The sequence below is a fragment of the Panthera pardus genome, unplaced genomic scaffold (assembly GCF_024362965.1).
Source record: "Panthera pardus isolate Hobbes unplaced genomic scaffold, ASM2436296v1 HiC_scaffold_16, whole genome shotgun sequence".
NCBI classification, from domain to species: domain Eukaryota; kingdom Metazoa; phylum Chordata; class Mammalia; order Carnivora; family Felidae; genus Panthera; species Panthera pardus.
Window position 1 is genome coordinate 60,783,465 of NW_026526721.1, and position 15,812 is coordinate 60,799,276.

The 15,812-nt window shown below is 33.3% G+C and overlaps 1 protein-coding gene across 30 annotated transcripts in view; it reads right to left on the bottom strand.

Annotated features, from left to right (window-relative positions):
• ZBTB20 (zinc finger and BTB domain containing 20) overlaps positions 1–15,812 on the bottom strand; it is a 775,662-nt gene that overhangs the window by 616,225 nt on the left and 143,625 nt on the right. For 27 of the 30 annotated variants that reach the window (XM_019448059.2, XM_053903377.1, XM_019448044.2 and 24 more), the window contains one exon: positions 8,459–8,510. The gene's annotated coding sequence lies outside the window, so the exon portion shown is untranslated. Of the gene's footprint in view, positions 1–8,448; positions 8,511–14,131; positions 14,284–15,812 lie in introns of those variants that run through there. The other 3 variants (XM_053903367.1, XM_053903373.1, XM_053903370.1) reach the window with 2 other exon arrangements.

Here is a 15,812-nt window from a genome sequence, read left to right on the forward strand (position 1 = left end):
CTAGGTTAATCCCTTTCCACACTCTCTACAGAGAAGTTTAAGGTAAGTAACAGTTTACAGTCAATATTAGGTTTAATTATGCTTAATGAGAGTTAGTGTCTCTGTTTACTAACTGCATTTAGGTGTGTGGATCCTAGATGAGTTTTCCCTTGGCCTCATTCTGATTTGTTAATAGTGCCACTGTGTACTGTATACTCAGTGCTTAAATCTATAAAGCTGCTTCTAGAGAACAAAGCAAGTAAGGCACCTGTTTCAGCTGAGACACCATTAAATGAGTGCAGCCTGAATACAGCAGCATCTTTCTTTGGGCAGGGAGCTATTATTTTATAATGCTTTCCAAACAGATCCATTTGAGAGGCTAATATTGCCTAAATTTCAGGTCCTGGGTAAGTCTATACATATACAAAGCTGTTTCAAACTAAGTACAATCATCAATAATGGTTACTATAAAATCATAGAGCATTAAACACTCTTAAGACTTCATGTTATTTCACATGTGAAGATCTGAAACTGCCTTGACAAGTCACTGGTTTGTTCCTCTTTTTTTTTTCCTAATAAATGTTTTTTGTCTTAAAGTTGTACTTAACTTTATGCCTGTAGGCATACCAGCATATAGAACACAACATTTATTTCCTTACTGAGCTATAGAAATAAACACCAAAACAAGTACTCAGACCTAAAGGAAATCATGCAGTGACACAAAGGAAACTTAGTACACATATTTTTTAAAGGATCCCTTTTTGCTATGTTTTTGTTGTAGATAAATTCTGAGTACAACTGATAATATAGTTTCTCTGATTCCCTTGATAGACAAATCAATTTAAGAAAAATTTATTGAATACCTGGTCTGAGATAAACACAAAAATGAAGAAGGCATATTCCCTTCCCTCAAGAAGCTTATCATCTGAGAAAGGAGACAGGCATCACTAAAAACTATGAGACAGTGTTAGAAGTGTTATACTTATGTGAGCAAATGTGAAGGAAACACTGAGAAAGTATGTGTTGACTCTGTATTAGAGGGTAAAGACAGCATTTTGTGGGCCACATGAAAGGCCACAGCAGGCTGACTGAACTGTAAGAACAAAGGCATAAAACATGACAGAACATAGCGTGTTAAGACAGCAAACAGTGCAGTGTGGGCAGAAAGAGTTATGTGCTTAGGGAAAGAAGGTGAGGCAAGGTGGGAAAAGCAGGAGAGGACTTTAGAAGTTAGGGCCTCAAAAAGTGGACTGGGACCTAATTAAAAATAATTTTTAATGTCATCCTGTACTAGCTTTTAAGTAATATGAAGAATAGGAAAAAGTGAATCTTTATCAAACAATGGTGAGGTCAGTATAAAACTTGAAAATTAAACTGAAATTTTCTCAGTCTACTGATCTCTAAAAACTATTTTCAAATTTAATAACTCCTATAATGTGTTTATAAGCCCTTAGATTGAGTTCAAAAAATGAATGATTTGCTATGGGAAAATAAAATTCCTAAAATGTGTCCATCTAAAAGATTGTTTGATTATATATTAATCGAAGCTAGTGGGGAGAAAAGCTGGTATTCATATCCCTGAGAAATCTGAAAATGATCAAATGTACTTAGTGAAATAAAAATTTGCTTTGAATTAGTTTCATAAATTTTTTACCTCTTAAAAATTCTACATTTAGTTGGTATATACTGCCTTTACTTTTGCTTTCAGAAAAAAAAAGAGGTAAACATTTCCTTAAAAATCACAAACTCATGGGTCTAAAAGAAAAAGAATACATTCTAAGCTATATACTTAATCAGAAAAAGATCCATACATCTGGATGTCTCTCTACACTTAGCTAAACAGACCTTTCTGCTATGTCCTTTTCAGAAAATCTCAGTACTCTGAGCTATGCACATCTGTGAAAACCACCTGACTAGTTTATATTCTTCTCCATCAAGCTACTTTGAACCATCTAGAGGACTTTCAAGTTACTGTCAGACACTGGCCACTCATAGGTAGGTACCCACTTCTGTACCCTTGCTTAAGGAAAAGAAAAAAGCCTAGATTCAAATAATAAAAAGGTCTCCATCACCGTGATAAACATACATAAATAAAAAGTCAGTCTCCTCCTGATACCAGAGTTATATAAAATGAGTCTGATCTTTGTGTTAACTCACAGGTTATTATAGAAAAATCTTTATGGGTATGTATAACAGACTTAATGTACTTGTAGAAATATGCATAAATACACTTGATTATAGCATGCTTATGCAATATATTATAGCATATTCAAATATAAATATATATTTATATTATAAATTAAATATATAAATATATATTTATATTATAAATTAAATATATAAATATATATTATTATATATTATATAAATACAATAAATAAATATATATGTAAACACATACACATACATTTACATGTCAGCATTTATTCCTGAAAGTTAAAGAAAAAATACTTAAACTGTTTTCATAACACAAATTCTAACTGAAATAAAATGTCCTTTAAAAACTATAATTAATGGCTGCTGTGTCAAACAGTGAACCAAAGGGTCAAACCTTATAATTCACAGTTTGAGAGGTCATAGCTCAAATTATAACTTTAAAAAACTGATTATCTGTGAGTAATTTGACAAATCCATCTAATATACTCTGAATGCATATAAAATCTTTTTGAGAGTAAAAAGGATGTATGTCCAAGTGGACAGCTGATGGAGGAAATGGCCTTTTTACTGAACAAGGCTGAAGTCCAGCATAATGACTTGGAATGCCTTTGAATGAGCATGCAAGGCTTGAAGGCCAAACAGTACACACATCCAAAGCGAGCATAATGAACAATCTGATCAGAAGACAAAAATATTCCACACACATGTCCAAAGAGAGTAAGGAAAAATATACATATCGATCAGCTACTATTTTATCACCATTACTATAACCCAATTAACAGGTAAACTCTGGACTATTAATAAACAATCTTTATAAGAAATAATATTTTGTAATTTAAAAAATACTAGAAATTTCCATGATTTTTCAACCTGAGATTTGAAAACACCTACATCATATATATTAAGCCTGGTTTACAAAACCGTTTTATTTATGTTTTAAAGCAAATATTGCTTCATCTATTTTCATTCCAAGGCCACCCATCCCATAAAACATAATCTGAAACAATTTGGCCAACCTGCATTTTTAAAAAAAATTTTTTAAATGTGTATTTATTTTTGAGAGAGAGGGAGAGAGAGCATGAGCAGGCGAGGGGTACAGAGGGGGACACAGAACCTAAAGCAGATGCCAGGCTCTGAGTTATCAGCACGGAGCCAGATGTGGGGCTTGAACCCATGAACCATGAGATCATGACCCAAGCCGAAGTTGGACGCTTAACCAACTAAGCCACCCAGGTGCCTGTGCAATTTTTTTAATCTAGAAGTGATCTACTATTATTAATAAGGACAGTCATTGAAGATAATTTCTCCACTATAAATTCCCTAACCCACACCAGAATTGAGAAGTCCAGCAAAATAAGTCACTTAATTACATATCTATGTTTGTAATGTTTATTTATGTGTTTATTATATTTTCCTATTAGACGGTAAGCCTCACAGGAATAAGGACTATGTCTCTATTGTTTGGCAGTTATATCTAACACCTGGGATGTTCCTGGCACAGAGCAGACATTCAATAAGTATTTGCTGGAGGTAGGAAAGAAGGCATGGAGAGAAGGAAGATGGGAGGCCTATGGTTAGCAAACCTTCTCTACATTATTTGTGTGGCAATGGGGAGAGAAATCTAAAAGCATGTACATTCTATTTGGTCAATTTACCTACCCAGCAATTCACTGATCCATCTATCTGTCCCAGAAACCAAAAAGATTTAAAACAGCTTCCAATGGTACATAGTTACAAGATAAAATAAATTAAATGGAAAATGAAAAATATGGAAATTACAGTAGGAAACAAGATGTTTATATATGCATACATGTAAAGACAATTAACTCATAGGAAAGGAAGGGAATTTATTTTCTCAATTTCTTCAGCTTAAATTAATCTTATTATAACCACTATTATAATGCTCTTATTATAACAAAACACTAAGAAAATATTTATTTGATCCTCATCTGGTCATACACTATAAAAACCACCACATAACCAGGTTCCTTATATCATAAGCCATACAGTCTATTGGAGGAAATAAATATTCAATTAAAATAAAAATGTAATAAGTAAGTTATAATAGTAAACACATAGGTTTGCATGAGAGAACAAAGCAGGATTCTTCTCTGGACCAGCAAAAGTGCTTACATGGTAATTGCTTTACTTTGATGCCACTATGTCCTATTCCCAGAGTCTTTTCTGATGTATGTAAACATTCCTGGCTCTTGATGTACAGGGAAGTATATACTGTCAAATGTTACTACTACAAATGAGGTCTAAACATGCAAATCACTATATCATAAGAAAACACACTTGAAAAACGTCCTTTTTCTTATAAGTGAAAGCCTAACTCTGATTCCACTTAGCCTGGTAATGTGCTTCTGTCATTCCTTTGGACCAGCCCACACATACTGGGTTCTTGATAGGTCCTGGGCTCGACCATCTGGCCCTTTATTTACTTAATTCTTTTTTAATACTGACAAGTGTATTAGTAACACTTCCTTGATCACTGGTAAATATAGAGCCACCACACAACCAAGATTTTCCCTAATTCTGAAAGTCACTAATTAGTTGTGGGTAGGGGTTGGGGAGTATTACAAAGATATGTTGAGCACTACTACAATAAGTAATCTAATTCCCAAGAAGAAAGCATGTTAATCTGCTTCCCACTTCATTAGAGGAATAAAAAACATCTTGTCATCACTAAAGGATACAAAGAGAGACCTGGATATTAGGGGGGATGGTAGATAGGGAGGAAGAATGAAATCATCATTTAGGCAAGAAACACAAATCCCCTACATATCTTGGACAATGTTCACGGTTTTTCTTGGTATCTTTTGACTGATCTATTTAGCAGTGTGTTTCATGAGTGTAGTTTATTCATTAATAAATACAAGCTTGCAAGGGAAATGAAGGTAAATGAATCCTATTCAGAGGAACTGGTACTTAGGTTATATAGTAGGCTACTCTGGAAGCTGCCTTAATCTTTTCAAACCAGTAAGGTCTCAAATTACTTGAGCTTGCAGAATAAAGCAGTGTAAACTTAAAGGAGAGAACACAATTTCCAAAGGGGCTAAAAGTCATTTAGAGAGAAGATATGGTCAAATTATAAATACTGAAACTGGAAATTTATGTATTTTAACTCCATTAGGAAATATATTTATTTTCAGGGTTTTTTTTTCTGTAGGATAAGAGACAGTCTAACAGATTTAATATTCCATAAAATTCTTCAAAGAACATTAGATGATCATTATATGCGTTAACACCAGCATCAAGTTTAAATTATCAACTCCAACTCCCTGAAATTAAAGATTCTAACTGTATAACATTAGGTCAATTGTTCTCATTTCTAGAAACAATGCAACATCAAGCAAGAGCCTTTTAAGATTATTTTGGGTTTTAGTCTATCTCCTTTGTTCATAAACATTTTTGGGGAAAGGATGACATTCTCTTATAGTACTCACCCCAAATAATTAGAATCTCAATGAGAAACTTATAAAACTGTGAATTGTGAGGTAGCTGTTAGTATTTCCTTGACCAAATCCCATTACTAATGAATAAAAGTTAATTGGTACATGCATGGAAGTAAATTGGTGAAAGGTAGATGAATATAGTAAGGGGGAAAAGTATGTTGTTTAACATGTAATTTAAGAATTGTCAACAAAGTGTGACATGTCTTATTTATCAGTATTTGCAAAAAGAAGAATAGATGTTTGGTATACAAATAAATGCAGGTATAGACACATAATAGAAGCTTTGTGTTACAGGGGAACTTAAACTTCTCTGGGCAGTGATCTGCTAAGAAGGAACAGAGACAGTTACAATGCAGTGATTAACTAGCTGACAAATCTATTATTCATGGCAGGTATGTAAGCAGTCAGGGCAACGATGTTGGTGGCCTCTACTCATCAAGCAGCTTTGCCAGTACAGACTGGATGTCTGGAACCAGGCAATACACAAAAACAATAAAACCTATATCCAGCTAGAGGAAGATTCAGCACAATCCATCTCCAATTTTAAACAGTACTAGAAATCTCCATGCAAGAATGTTTTCCCTTAGGAAAAGATGCTGACCAACATTTATGTCTATTTATCTTCCTTTGCAAAGCAACAGGCCTGAAACACCTATGTAGAAATTCCCAACATATTATCCCCAAAAAGCGATTTTAACATTAGTTGGCAGAAATTTCTGTTGATAGGTATGACCATCATGTCGTTATGTGAACAGATGGTCAAAGTGTGTCCATTTCACTGACAGTGTATTATGTGGGTTTTTTTTTAATCCCTGAACAACCAAACCAAACAAAAGCACAACACAGAAGAGGTCATTGTGCCTTCCCTCATTTGGCTGGCAGCTTCATCTGTGAAATATGAATAAAAAACCAACACAGACTATAATTCCTGTGTAGTACCATTTCTGCATAACATTTAATCGAATATTTAAGTATTCATATCCAGAAGTCATCCTGACGTTTGTGAAGATGGAAAAATACACGGAATCTTTAAAAATCTTTTAGCTCCATGATCTCCAGTAAAAGAAGAAAAACAGTCATATTTCTTGTTCTTTAGTTTTGTTTTTTTTTAATCTAACTGACAGTTTATAGGAAAAAAGGCAAATTAAAACTCTTTATTGGCATTCAGGTCTTTTAATGAAACCTCAGGAAAAAAAATATTGAAAAAAAGTAAATCCCTATATTAAAATCTATTTCCCTCTGAAACAGAGGTGCTCTCCCTTCGTATATAATATTCTTACTGAATAATTTCTAAATATTACAGCTGAAATGTTCATAACCAAATGAATTAATAGTCTAACAGATATCCAATCACCAATGACTACATCTTATACCATGAGATCTCTTAAAATACACACACACACACACACACACACACATTGCTGTTTGGATGCTTAATATGGTAGCTTCACCTCTGTAACTAACCTAAAATAGTTTACCTTGATTTTGTGAAATAAAAATAAATAATATTATGAGGAAAATGAGAGATTGAAAATTCAGAATATATTTCTATCTATAACAGCTACTAGTAAAAACAACAGCTGACAATTATATTGCCAAAATGCATCTACACATGTGGCTGTAGAAACTTATGTGCAAGAATACTGCTGCTACCCACCTTCAAAAAGGGCTGATGAAGTACGAGGTTTAAGAGTACATGTTTCATATTTCTGTAACTTAAAATATTGCCGAGTATTAATTTTTCATCAAGTTGTCATTTTCTGTGACATTTGGTTTTATTAATCAAGGCATTTATCATTAATTTGTAGAAAATATCGTAATTAAGCCAAATAAAATAAAATCCTTAAAAGGTTAAAATTAGAAAGCAGGTGAATTAGAACTTTGACATTACCCTGTTGACATACTGGAGCATTTTGAAAGTATGGGAATCAAGTCTTTGCAGTGAGTTTGGTGCCTCAATCTTGGGGCTGGCTGGTTTTTAAAAATGTTATAAAGATTTGATTTAAAGCTCTCTGACAGTTTTGACATTCAGGTGAAAGTACTGCTGCTGCATTTGGAACAATTTGCATATCCCACTGCTAAACGGAATGTTTGAGGTGTGCACTGGTGTAAAGAAATTAAAAACAAGCTATCACACATGCTTAAGTGTATGTATTCACAAAACTGATGGTTGGATTGCAGCGCCCCATCCCCCTCCAATGTAATCCGTGATTTACTCTTCTATAATAAATTACCCTACCATGTTATTCTCGCTGGAAGATCTAACCATGCATGTAAGAAGCAAAGTAATTACAGCCCCCTCTTGTCTCAGAAACCTTCTTCAATCCCTATGAGCTCTTTACACACAATGCAGCAACACAAGTCTATTGTAAACTTCTTGCCTGAAATTCTGGACTTCTGGCTATGAGTAGCCACTAAATCTCATCTGCATGGTTTCCCGTACAGTTTTGTTGCCCGCAACAAATGCATTTTATCACTTATAGTTAGTTGTAAAGCTCTTCCTGAGGAGGAATGGGTGCTGACTTCTTGGGTTTGAGCCAATCTATTTAAGAAAAGGGCAAGGTAAAAAATCAGAAGAGTTCCCAACTGATTTCAAAACCAGGGAAGGGCCATCATACATTCTCACAGAGAAGGAAGAAGAGGTATAGCAACACCCAATTAGGCTGAGACATTCTGAGATAACACAAGCGTTCTTCTTTTTTGACTTATAATTTTAGTTTATTTTTAGGTAGACATAGAAAAAGATATTTAATGTGTTAAGGGGCAATAAAGGAAAGACCTGATATAGTAAACCCAAGACCTTAAATATTACGAAACTTTTCAAGAAGATAAAACCCATTCAAGAAAATAGCACTGGACATTACCTTCAGCCTTCAGAGTCTCAAAGGGCAATTCTTAATACTTCTTTTTGTGTGACTGTAAAAAGAAAATACTTAAAATTAAAAATCTTCAAGGAAACAATTTACATTTCCATAGCATATTTATGACCAGTCATGAGAAGTATATAGCTGAGTTTGTGTATGTCAACTAATATCTACAGTTTTCAAAAGAAAAATAAAGGCTAACACATTCATTTGTGTATGTGCAGTACAAGTACATAGTAAAGTGTGGCACGAATACACAATTTAAGTCACTGTGTGTACAGGGCTTAGATGTAGACCAGGGTATTTATTACAGTATTATTAGGATTTCTTAATTTACACAATTAAAGGTTTTTACACTTATGTTTTTATAAATAAAAAAACTAATACCAAATAGTTTTTATCCCATGTATTTGTTTATTCTTCATTATCAGAGATTTTGCAAAGATCCGCTGTGTACAATATGTTGGTAAGTACTGATGAGTTAGGAAAAATTCAAAGATAAAGCACAGGCGTTATCCCCAAAACAATGAATGAGATAAAAGAGATTTGCATAAGGGAAGATAATCCAGAGGATGAAAAGTAAATGGATGGAAGAAAAAAGGGACCAGAGGCTAACATGTCCAATATAGCTCGAACTGGTGCACAGTACCTAATGCACTGACATTAGAACATGGCTTTATGTTTCCTGTCTCAGCAAGAAAGCTATGATTATAGGGTCCTACTCAGATTTGGAGCCAGGGATGTCAAACAAATGGATGAGTCACTTTTACATTGATTTCCATCCAAATGTATATGATAGTATAGAATCAAAGCTGAGACTGGGAGCAGTCAAGCAGGCAGGATGTTGAGGTGTCTTTAAAGCCAATTTAGTGAGTTTGAATATAAAAAAAATTAACTAGAAACAACTCTCCTATTAAAAATTGAACTTGATATTTTACGTCCTCGGAAAGCTATCCCTCCAAATTTGCTATAAAATTTCAATGATGACCTTGATGTCATATTAACTAATAATCTCCACAGAGATTCAGCCATTCAAAGTCTCAAAAGCAGTTTTACTAATGGAAACGCATACATGAACATAAGCCAATCCTATCAGCTAGTGCATCTACAGTAAAAACAAACAAACAAAAAAAACAAAAAACAAAAATGCAACAACAACAACATATTAAAATGAGAAAGATCTAAGGTTAATTGATTGGATATTTAATATGCATAAGTAATATTTTATGAAGGGAAAACAAAGAACCAAGTAACAAAGTATACTAGTAAACTAAAACAAACCTGAGTTTAAGCTGTACTGATAAATGGGATAGAGAAAAGGAAAGTGATATCCCTGTCATAGTCAGGATACATGAGTAATACAGTTATTCTGCAACATCAAACTTTAGAAGAGGCACTGAAAATTAGAATCTTTTAGGAGGAATGAGATCAGAACCATTCATCATGGATAAACAGAGGATAACAAAGAATAGGGAAAAAATGTTCAGATTGTAGAAATGAGGTCGGGAAATTTAATTTGGAGAAAACTAATTTGGCCATTACATGATATATTATAAAAGTAATTTTAATTTATCTATTGTCTCCCCCACTAGAATGGAAGTGCCATAAGGGCAGACACTGTATTTTTCACCGTATTCCCAATTTCACAATGAGTGTCTGCCACATACAAAGATCAATGAATATTTACCAAATGAAAGAATGAACAGCTTGACCAACCTATGAGACAGACACTAGGTCTATATCCATTTACAGATAAAGAAATTTAGGCTTAAAGAAGCTGAATTTTGCATATTAAACTTTGCTGTTTTGCAACTCTAAACATTTACAACCCATTGTTTAGTCTTCCATTCAATATTCATTCTAGCAGTGGAAAACAAATAAGCAAATAAGCTGTTAAACTTATAATGTCATATAGCTAGTACTGTGAGTACAAACCACAAGGTAACAGCATTGAGAGTTACATGGGCTTATGTTTTAAATAGGTTTGCACAGGAAAGCTTCTCAGAGGAGGTGACAATAAGGAAAAGTGTGCATGAAGTGAGAGAGTCAAAAAACTATCTGGAGGACTATTACAGGTTATTACAAGAGGTAAACAAGTTAGTATATATTACCTTGCTTTCTACAATGCACACAGCAAACGATACTCTCAATAACTATTATTTTATTATATTGCTCTTATTTTTTATAAATAATGAATTTCCCCACTAAATTATAAATTTGTCAGACATTCATTTTTCTTTCCCTATAGCTCCTTAAATAATGCCTACCAAATATTCAATAAAAATTTATAGAACTGAAAATAGGAAGACGCAATTATCATTTCATTAATTAGAAATAGTAACAGACTATATATAAAGTCATCATATGGCTGAGTCAATCTGACTCTGTTAAATCACTGTCACTTAATCTCTTCTGGATTTAAAAGAAAGATAAGAAGGAAAAAGTTATACAATGTCTAGAGTCAATAAGTCATAGATTTTAAAAAAAAAGAGTAAAAAGAATCAGAATAAAAATGAAGTTACCAATATTAGGCCACTATCTTGACCATTTACATGCTCTGTTTGCCTCCATCAGATTAATACATTTTTCTAGCGCAAGGTCTCTACCACACAGGCTTCCAATTCTTTATGTCTTCCTAAAACAAGCACAGGGACTGGTATATAGCAAACATTCGATAAATCTTTATTTAACTAAATTGGACTAAAAACAACTTTAGTAGTTCTGATGCTTTAAAGTTAGTTCAAATTTTAAAACAAAACAAAACAAAACAATAAAATAAAAGAAAATAAAATAGGAGGTTACAACAGAAAAAATATCAAGTGTTAGGTTTTGACTCTGCAGTAAATGAGTAGAGAACAAGGGGAGTTTTTACCAAAGACTGAAATATAAGTGATGGTGTGGTACAGGCAGTGTTAGAGACAGACTAGTGGAACAGACCATAGGGACTCTAGTATGGGGTAGCATTTTCACAGTGTTGAGATTTTTCTCTACCTCCTCCCAAGCACCAAAATATAAATCAGATTGATACATCTGAATATAATAAGTAATCAAAGAGCTGTAAGAAAACATATCTATAAGGGTGCCTGGGTGGCTCAGTCAGTTAAGCCTCCGACTTCAGCTCAGGTCATGATCTCACGGTCTATGGTTTAGAGCCCAGCATCGGGCTCTGTGCTGACAGCTCAGAGCCGGGAGCCTGCTTTGGATTCTGTGTCTCCCTCTCTCTCTCTGTCCCTCCCCCACTTGCACTATGTCTCTCTCTCAAAAAAAAAAAAAAAAAAAAAACTTAAAAAATTAAAAAAAAAAAAGAAAACATACCCGAATGGATAAATATGTGATATATATGTATATATGTATACACACACACACACAATGGAGTATTACTCGGCAATCAAAAAAAATGAAATCTTGCCATTTGCAACTACGTACGTGGAACTAGAGAGTATTATGCTAAGCGAAATTAGTCAGAGAAAGACAAATATCATATGACTTCAGTCATATGAGGACTTTAAGATACAAAACATATGAACACAAGGGAAGGGAAACAAAAATAATATAAAAACAGGGAGGGGGACAAAACATAAGAGACTCTTAAATATGGAGAACAAACAGAGGGTTACTGGAAGGGTTGTGGGGGGCAGATAGACTAAATGGGTAAGGGGCATTAAAGACTCTATCTACTCTTGAAATTATTGTTGCACTATACGCTAACTAACTCGGATGTAAATTAAAAAAAGAAAACATATGTATATAATTTTCTGAACTCCAAAGTGAGAAGATGTTTTAAGCCACATAATCAGTAGTAGATTATAACCTAAGCATAAAGATTTATGAATTTGACTACTTAAAATTAAAAATTTTTCAAAGTCAAAAAATATCTTGAATAAAATTGAGGCCAACAAAAAGGGTAAATATTTTTTTAATGTATATGACATCATAGAGTTAATCTTAGTAAATAAATAAGTGAAAGAAATATCTTATTTTTTCAAATCAATAGGAAATTCACAATAAAAGATATACAAGCTAAGATATATAAAATAATATTAATCTATAATAGATAATTATCTGTAATGAATATTCTTTAATAATTAATCTGTACTGAAAAATGCAAAAAAATAGCCTAAATATTCCATAACAGTGAACTGGTTATATAAATAATATGTGATACAATAATAAGCTTTCATTAAATACAGCAAAAGCATCATGAAGCTTAAAAAGCAGGTTGCAGGGGTGACTGGTAGCTCAGTCAGTTAAGTGTCTGACTCTTGATTTCAGCTCAGGTCATGATTTCACCAGCTATAAGTTCCGGCCCTACATCCAGCCCCACATGGAGCCCAGCATCCATTCTCACTCTCTGCCACTCCCCGACTGTGTGTGCGTGTGCACACGCACTCTCTTTCAAAAATAAATAAATAAACTTAAAATAAACAGGTTGCAAAATGGTATGAATAAGTAACAATTTTTAACAATGCTTTTAAATTTTTTTAATGTTTACTTATTTTTGAGAGAGAAAGAGAGAGAGAGACAGAGATCAGAGACAGAGAGCATGAGTGGGGGAGGAGCACAGAGAGAGGGAGATGCAGAATCTGAAGCAGGATCCAAGCTCTGAGCTGTCAGCAGAGCCTGACGCGGAGCTTGAGAACCAGGAGATCATGACCTGAGCCAAAGTTGGATGCTTAATTGACTGAGCCACCCAGGTGCCCCAATTTTTAATAATTTTTTTGTATGATATATATGTATATAGACTATGCACAATGTTTGATAATATGAGTAAATAAATGTAGATCTTATGTATGTATGTATACATGTATCAGAAAAAGCATTTATGCATTAGAAAAAGCATGTAAGGACCTATACACTGAATTATTCCTAGTACTGATCTCAGAGAGTAACATTATGGCAGATATTTTTCTTCTTGTGATTTCTTTCCAAATTTTCTACAATAAACACAAATTACTTTTTATAAACATAAAAGTCACTAAAACAAGTCCTAGTCTATGTTGCAGAAAAAAGATTAGATAATATATTACTAGGTTTCCGAAATGTTAAGTAAGCCTGTTGAAAAAGTCTATCTGTCCCTAGAAGTTTACCTCTATGAGCTGCATAGACTTAAAAAAAAAAAAAAAAAAAAAAAAAAAAGTAAGGATGGAAGGAAAGAAGATGGAGTGAGGAGGGAGGGAAGAAAGAGAATAAAGAAAAAAGAAAGGAAAAACAAAGGAAAGAAAAATAAGATTTGGCAAAAACAGCAACCACTGTTTTTTTATAATAATGGTATCTATTAGATTTCTGGAAGCCAAACTTTAATCGATCACACCTTTAACGAAATTTTCAAAGAAATACACAGAGTGTAATGAAGAAAACTTGAGAAGTTTGAGGGTATATTTATATAGTAAACATACTATTATAAGAAAAAACAGATAAAACATGCATCAATTTCAGTGATAGAACCATTATAGTTACAATTTCAAATAAGTAAAAATAAAAAGCAAGCAATGATAACTTAGAACAAAATAAATAGAAACTGCTAAAGGCTATTCTCTACCAATAATCATAGAAAACAAGTCTTCCTCATTAAATAAAAATTTAGGTATGAAGTTTGGTTGTATCTCATCAAAAATGAAAAATGAAAACCAATTTATAATCCCTAAAAAAACTTCAGAAAGAACCTGTACATACATGGTTAAGAGGACAAGATGCAGTCCCTCGAAGACAGGAAAAGGCTACTTCAGTTCTAGCCCATGATGGTGCTTCTCAGAATGAAGGTATTCATTCTGGCTTAGGATATTACCAGAGTTTTTAAAGCACCGAAGAATCTGATAAGTTCTATGGTAGACGTCTCCAAGAATCCATAAAAGTGACCTGGCCAAACTCCATAATGAAGCCATCTAAGATCAAATCAAATTCCACTGAACCAGCCTCTAGGGCAACAACAAAAGACTATTCACTTGACTCAGTCATACTTGCTGTTAGGTATTTCAGTTTCTCTTCCAAACAGAGGGGAAAAGTTCAGAAAGATTATGTACTAAACACTTCTTTTAACCCTGAAATCCAATCAATTTCTTTTTTTGTCACTTGTCTCTTTAAAAGTAACCCAACCCCTTTCCTTTATTATGTGCAGCTTTACTCTGTTCATTTTTATTTCCCAATAGCAGAATGCCTTAAATAAATTCTTAAAAACCAACACACCAACAAATAAATAAATTAAAACTCAATGACTATAAAAAGTACACCGTCTAACCTGCTTAATTATTAAGAGGTAAACAGAATGCATTTCTGAATTATTTAATCTCCTTCCACTAAAAACTTTAAAGTTTTTGAGCTTGGAATGTGTACCCTTTCTAAGAACCCATAATCAATTATTTTAAAATATTCTATTAAGCCATTTTAATAAAAGCAATTTAAAAACATCAAAGTAAGTGTGAATTTAAACATTTGCATAAGTGCATTAGAAATACAACACATTTTTAAGATTTCAGAGGTCAGTAAAATTTCCTTCTTTCTAATTGTCCATTGTCCTCTTTCAAATACCCTACTCCACAATACATTTCAACACAATGAGTAGAAATGTTCTCTTCTAAATTATATTAATGAGATTGATAGAATACTGGCTTTGGAGCATTTATATAATGTTCTTGCTCCTAAGCATATCATAAGAAATATACCACTATAAAACTATGGAAAATGTTAATAATTCTGAAACTATAAGAAAATAAAGAATGAACAGTAAATAAAATTTATCATTTTCTCTGGACAAAATACTAGCTCAGCTAAGAATGACTGCTGCTTGACACAAGTAAATACTGATTCCCTGGAAGGCCAGCTAATTAAATTTCTGGCTAGCTAAGTGTTCACCAGAGAAAATAAAGTTTTTGTTTTGATTCTTTTAACTGAAAACCTAAGATGTACTAGCAGATTTCCCTGCCTTGGTAAATAGGGTTTTATAATTTTATCTTCATTAAAGATGAAAAATTTATACTGCCATAGAGGATGGCCCTTAATCTTTTGGGGAGGGGGTGGTCATAAGCCCCTCTGAGAAGATGATAGAAAACCAAGGATCTCTTTCTCTAGAAAAGTGTACATGTTCTCAAAATTTTATATGTTTCCAGGAGTCCAGGGACCCACAAAAAGATCATGTGCCTTAGAATTTTATAAAATTGTAAATGCATACACATTGGAGATTGTACAGACAACACAGTGATCCCAGGCAGAACAAGGATGTTTAAAGTTGCTTTTTGAAGACATCTTTAATAGTGAAGTACTTTCTTATGATTTGTTTCCTTTCCTCTAAAAGGGGAGTGTAAAAACAACTCTGCTTAATTTAGTCTTGGTTAAAGGTTAAGTATGTTTCCTTTTAGGA